Below are 7,212 nucleotides of genomic sequence, written 5' to 3' on the forward strand. Positions count from 1 at the left end.
CATGGCCATAAAGATGTTCACCAGGCTGCAGAGAAGAGTGGATGAACTTAGTGAGACCTTCAACAAAGAGACAGAAAATATATCGGGGCGCCTGGGTGGCTCAGTCGGTTAAGTGTCTACCTTCGGCTCAGGTCATGATCCCAGCGTCCTGGGCTGGGGCCCCGCACCAGGCTCCCTGCTCGGCGGGGAGACTGCTTCTTGCTCTCCCCCTCCCGCTGCTGCTCCCTCTGCTTGTGCTCTCTCACTCTCTCTCTGTCAAATAAATAAATAAAATCTTTTAAAAAAAGAGATAGAAAATTAAAAAAAGAACCAATCAGGGTTGAAAAAGACAATAACCAAAATGAAAAATGCACTAGAGAGAATCAACAGTAGATCAGAGGATGCAGAAGAACAGATCAGCAGTCTGGAAGTGGAATGGAAAGCACCCAAGCTGAACAGCAAAGGAAAAAAAAGAACTTAAAAAAATGAGGATAGGTAAGGGATCTTTCAGACAACATCAAATGAACAAATATTTGCATTTTAGGAATCCCAGAAGGAGAAGAGAGATAGAAAGGGATAAAAAACCAATTTGAAGAAAGAACAGGTGAAAAATTCCCTACCCTGGGGAAGGAAACAGACATCCAGCTTCAAGAGGCACGGAGAGTTCCAAACAAGATGACCCCAAGGAGGTCCACACCAAAAAACATAATAATTAAAATGCCAAGGATTAAAGATGAAGAGACAATTTTCAAAACAGCAAGAGAGGGGTGCCTGGGTGGCTCAGTCGGTTAAGTATCCAACTCTTGATTTCAGCTCAGGTCATGATCTCAGGGTTGTGAGACTTGAGCCCCGTGTTGGGCTCCGGGCTGGGCATGGAGCCTGCTTAAGATTCTCTCTCTCCCTCTCCTCCTTCTCCTCCCCCCTCTCTCCCCTCTTCTCTAAAACAAAACCAAAACCAAACAAACAAAAAACACCCAAACCAAAAACCAAAAAAGAGCAAGAGAGAAAAAAACTAGTAATGGACAAGGGAAATTCCATAAGGCTCCCAGTTGATTTTTTAGCAGAAATTCTGCAGTCCAAAGAAAAGTGGCATAATATATTCAGAGTGCTGAATCAAAAAACCTACAACCAACAATACTCTAGCCGGCAAGGTTATCATTCAGAAATCAAGTAACTATAAAGAGTCTCCTAGGCAATTAAAAGTTAAAGGAGTTCATCACCACTAAATTGGCCTTAGAAGAAATATGGAAGGGGGTCTTGAAGGAGAAAAGAAAGGGCCATACTTAGAAGTAAGAAAATTATGAAATGAATAAATTACATGAGTAAAAGTAAACGTACAGTAAAGGTAGTAGAACACTCACTTAGAAAGTTACCTAGGGCACCTGGGTGGCTCAGTCAGTTAAGCGTCTGCCTTGGGTTTGCGTCATGATCCCAGGGTCGTGGGATCGAGCCCCGTGTCGGGCACTCTGCTCAGTGGGGAACCTGCCTCTCCCTTTCCCTCTGCCTGCCATTCCGCCTACTTGTGTTCTCTCTCTCTCTCTGTCAAATAAATAAATAAAATCTTTACAAAAATAAAAAGGACAGTGTCCAAACTCATGTGACCATCAATGTAATATAGACTGCTATATACTTAGGATGTTCCATATGAACCTCAGGATAAACAAACACCAAAAACCTATAATAGGTACACCAAATATAAAGAGAAAGAAAGCCAAGCAGAACACTGAAAAAAGTCATCAGTCAAATGCAAGTGAGCAAGAGAAAAAGAAAGGAACAGGGAAGAGCTATGAAAACCAGAAAACAATTAATAAAACGGCAGTAAATACATACCTATCAAGAATTACTTTAAATACAAATGGTCTAATTGCTCCAATCAAAAGACAGAGGATGGAGGAATGGATAAAAAAAAGCAAGACCCGCTATACGCTGCCTACAAGAGACTCACTTCAGACCTAAAGACACATACAGACTGAAAGTGAAGGGATAGAAAAGATATTCTATACAAATGGAAGTGAAAAAAAAAAAAAGCCAAGGTAGCAACACTTACATCAGACAAAACAGACTATGACACAACGACTATAACAAGACACAAAGTAGGGCATTACATAATGATAAAGGGAACAATCCAACAAGACGATGTAACAATTCTAAGTGTCTACACTCCCAACACTGGAGCACCTAAATACATAAAGAGCATACTAAGCATTAACAGATATAAAAACATTAACAGATATGAAGGGAGAAATTGGCAGGAATTCAACAATAATAGGGGATTTTAACACCCTACTTACATCAATGGATAGATCAACCAGGCATAAAATCCATAAGGAAACAGTGTCTTTGAACGACCCAACAGGCCAGGTGGACTCAAAAGATATCTACAGAACACGCCATCCACAAACGACAGAATACACATTCAAGAGCCCATGCATCATTTTCCAGAACAGGTCACACGTTAGGCCACAAAATATGTCTCAAATAAATCTAAGAAGATTGAAATTCTATCATGCATCTTTTCCAACCACAACAGTATGAAACTAGAGATCAATTTTAAGAAAGTATTGGGAAAAACACAAACATGTGGAAGCTAAACAACATGTTACTAAACAACCAATGGGTCAACAAAGACATCAAAGAGGAAATGAAAGAAATACATGGGTACAAATGAAAATGAAAACACAATCACTAGGACACGGCGACCGCATTTCCAAGAGGGAAATTTAGAGTGATGCAGGCCGGCCTCAAGACACAAGAAAAGTCTCAAATAAACAATCAAACTTTACACCTAAAGGAACTAGAAAAAGAAGAACAAACAAACCCAAAGTGAAGAGAAGAAAGGAAATAATAAGATCAGAGGAGCAATCGAGACTAAAAAGAAACAAACAAACAAACAAACAAACTCAGTAAAAAGATCAAAGAAACCAAGAGCTGGTTCTTTGAAGAGATAACCAAAACTGATAGGCCTTTAGCCAAACTCATCAAGAAAAAAAGAGAACACCCAGGTAAGTAAACAGACACATAGATCAATGGAACAGAACAGAGAGACCCAGAAATGGACCCACAACTCTATGGTCAACTAATCGGCCACAAAGCAGGAAAGAATATCCAATAGAATACAGTCTCTTCAACAAATGGTGTTGGGAAACCGGGACAGCGACATGCTGGAGAAAGAAACTGGACCACTTTCTTACACCACACACAAAAATAAATTCAATATGGATGACACACCTAAATGTAAGACAGGAAACCATCAAAATCCTAGAGGAGAACACAGGAAGCAACCTCCTCGACCTCAGCCGCAGTAACTTCCTACTAGACACGTCTCTGGAGGCAAGGGAAACAAAAGCAAAAATGAACTAATGGGACCCCTTCAGGACAAAAAGCTTCTGCACAGCAAAGGAAATAATCAACAAAACCAAAAGGCAACTGGCGGAATGGGAGAAGATATTTTCAAATGCCATATCAGATAAAGGGCTAGTATCCAGAATCTATAAAGATCAACACCCAAAAAACAAATAATGCGCTTAAGAAATGGGCAGAAGACATGAACAGACATTTCTCCAAAGAACACATGCAAATGGCTAACAGACACGTGAAAAAGTACTGAACATCACTCATCATCAGGAAAATACAACTCAAAAGCACAAGGAGATTCCACCTCACACCTGTCAGAATGGCTAAAATAAACAACTCAGGAAACGACAGATGTTGGCGAGGATGTGGAGAAAAGGGAACCCTCTTGCACTGTTGGTGAGAATGCAAACTGGTATAACCACTCTGGAAAACAGTATGGAGTTTCCTCAAAAAGTTAAAAATAGAACTACCCTATAACCCAGCAAATTGCACTACAAGGTATTTATCCAAGGGATACAAAAGTGCTGATTTGAAGGGGCTCGTGCACCCCAATGTTTATAGCAGCACTATCAACAATAGCCAAATTATGGGAAAAGCCCAAGTGTTTATCGCATGATGAATGGATAAAGAAGATATAGATAGATAGATGATATAGATATAGATATGTACATACACACACACACACACACACACACACACACACATACACACACACACACACTCGAATATTACTCAGACATCAAAAAGAATGAAATCTTGCCATTTGCAATGTCGTGGATGGAATTACAAGGTAGTATGCTAAGCAAAATAAGTCCATCAGAGAAAGACAAATATCATATGATTTGACTCATATGTGGAATTTAAGAAACAAAATAGATGAACATACGCAAAGGGAAGGCAAAGTAAAAAGAGATAGAAGCAGAGATGGAGGCAAACCATAAGACACTCTATAGTTAAGAGAACAAAGTAAGGGTTGCGGGAGGGGAGGTAGGTGGGGGGATGGGCTAAATGGGTGATGGGTATTAAGGAGGGCACTTGCTGGAATGAGCACTGGGTGTATATGTAAGTGATGAGTCACTTAATTCTACTCCCAAAACTACACTATATGTTAACTAACCCAAATTTAACTAAAATTTTTAAAAATGAAAGAGGAGAAGTAACAACTGATGTAGCACGGAAATACAAGGGATTTTAACAGACTACTGTGAAAATTTACATGCCAACAAATTGGACAGCCTAAAACAAATGGATAAATTCCTAGAAACATATCATCTTCCAAAACTGAATGAAGAAGAAATAGAAAATCTGTACAGATGAATTACTAGTAGAGAAATTGAATTGGTAATCAAAAGACTCTCAAAAACAAAAACAAAAAAACAATTAAAAACCTCTCAACAACCAAAAGTCCAGGACCAAATGGATTCACAGGTAAATTCTGCCAAAGAGATAAAGAAGAGTTGATACCTATTCTTCTCATACTCTTCCAAAAAATAGAAGAGGAAGGACAGCTTTCAAATACATCCTATAAGGCCAATACCACCCTCATACTAAACTGGACAAAGACACTCCAGGAAAACAAAAACTAAAACAAACAACAGGCCAATACCCTTGAAGAACATAGATGCAAATTCCTCAAGCATATATTAACAAACTGCTCTCAACAATACATTAAATAATAATTTACCATAAACAAGGGGGATTTATTCCAGGGATGCAAGGGGGGGGCTCGATATGCACAAATCAATCAATATGATACACCCACATTAACAAAATGAAGGCTAGAAATCATACGATCATCTCAATAGATGCAGAAAAAGCATTTGGCAAAATTCAAAATCTGTTTCTGATAAAAACCCTCAACAAAGCAGGTTTAGAGGGAACATACCTCACCACGATAAAGGCTGTATGTGACAAACCCACAGCTAACATCATACTCAATGGCGAAAAACTGAGAGCTTCTCCTCTAAGATCAGGAACAAGACAAGGATGTCCACTCTCACCACTTTTACACAACATAATACTGGAAGTCCTGGCCACAGCAATCAGACAACAAAAAGAAATAGAAGGCATCCAAAGTGGTAATGAAGAAGAAAACTGACACTATTTGCAGATGACACGATGCTAAGCAAACTCTAAAGACGTCACCAAAAAACTGTTAGAAGTAATAGATGAATTCAGTAAAGTCGCAGGATACAAAATTCATACACTGAAGTCTGTTGCATTTCTACACACTAATAATGAAGTAGCAGGAAGAGAAATTAAGCAAACAATCCCATTTACAACCGAACCAAAAAATAAAATACCTAGGCATAAACTCAACCAAGGGTGTAAAAGATCAGTAGCCTGAAAACTAAAAAACACCGATGAAAGAAATTGAAGACAACACAAACAATTGGAAATGTATACCATGCTTATGGACTGGAAGAATTAATATTGTTAAAATGTCCATACTACCCAGGCGATCTAGAGATTCAGTGCAATGCCTATCAGAATACCAACAGCATTTTTCACAGAACGACAACAAATAATCCTAAGACTTGTATGGAACCACAAAGGACCCCAAATAGCAAAGGCCATCTTGATAAAGAAGAACAAAGCTGGAGGTATCACAACCCTAGATTGCAAGACGTGCTACAAAGCTGTAGTAATCAAAACAGCATGGTACTGGCACAAAAAGAGACACACAGATCAAGAGAACAGAACAGAGAACCCAGAAATAAACCCACACTTATATGGTCCATTAATCTCTGACAAAGGAGGCAAGGATATACAACGGGGGAAAAGATAGTTTCTTTAATAAATGGTGTCGGGAGAACAAGACAGCTATTTGCAGAAGAATGAAACTGGACCACTTACACTGTCCACAAAAATAAAGTCAGAATGGATTGAAGACCTAAACGTGAGACCTGAAACCATAAAACTCCTAGAAGAAAACACAGGCAGTAATCTCTTTGACATCAGCCTTACCAACATTTTTCTAAGTATGTCCCCTCGGGCAGGGGAAACAAAAGCAAAAATAAACTATTGGCATTCTATCAAAATTAAGAGCTTTTGCACAACAAAGAAAACCATCAATAAAAGGAAAAGGCAACCTACCAAATGGGAGAAGATATTTGCAAAGGGTATATGCCATAACAGGTTAATATCCAAATATATAAAGGATTTCTACAACTCAACAGCAAAAAAACACAAATAATCCAATTAAAAAATGGGCAGAGGACCTGAATAAACATTTTTCCAAAGAAGACATACAGATGGCCAACAGACACATGAAAAGATGCTCAATATCACTAATCATCAGGAAAACGCAAATCAAAACCACAAAACTGTCAGAATGGCTAGAACCAAAAGACAAGAGCTAACAAGTGCTGGCGAGGATGTGGAGAAAAAGGAACCCCCATGCACTGCTGGTGGGAATGTAAATTGGTGCAGCCACTGTGAAAAACAGTATGAAGGTTCCACAAAAACTTAAAAATAGAGCCAGAGGGGAGGGCAGGTGTGGAAATGGGCAAAATTTTGTAAAGGGGTATGGCAGACACAGACGTCCATTTATGGAATGAGTAAGTCATGGGAATAAGAGGCACAGCATAAGGAATGTAGTCAATGATATTGTAATATCCTTGTACGGTAATAGATGATAGGTATGCTTGTTGTGAGCACAGCATAATGCATAAACTTGTTGAATCACTAGGTTGTACACCTGAAACTAATACAACATCGTATGGCAACTATACCAGAAAGAAGGAAGGAAGGAAGGAAGGAAGGAAGGAAGGAAGGAAGGAAGGAAGGAAGGAAAGGAAGGAAGGAATGAAGGAAAGAAGGAAGGCAGGAAGGAAGGAAAGCAGTAAGGGAGGAAGGGAGGAAGGGAGGAAGTGAGGA

Source organism: Eumetopias jubatus, unplaced genomic scaffold, assembly GCF_037043125.1.
Source record: "Eumetopias jubatus isolate StellerSeaLion01/CBP00866 unplaced genomic scaffold, mEumJub1_p1.0 scaffold_11, whole genome shotgun sequence".
In the NCBI taxonomy this organism is placed as follows: domain Eukaryota; kingdom Metazoa; phylum Chordata; class Mammalia; order Carnivora; family Otariidae; genus Eumetopias; species Eumetopias jubatus.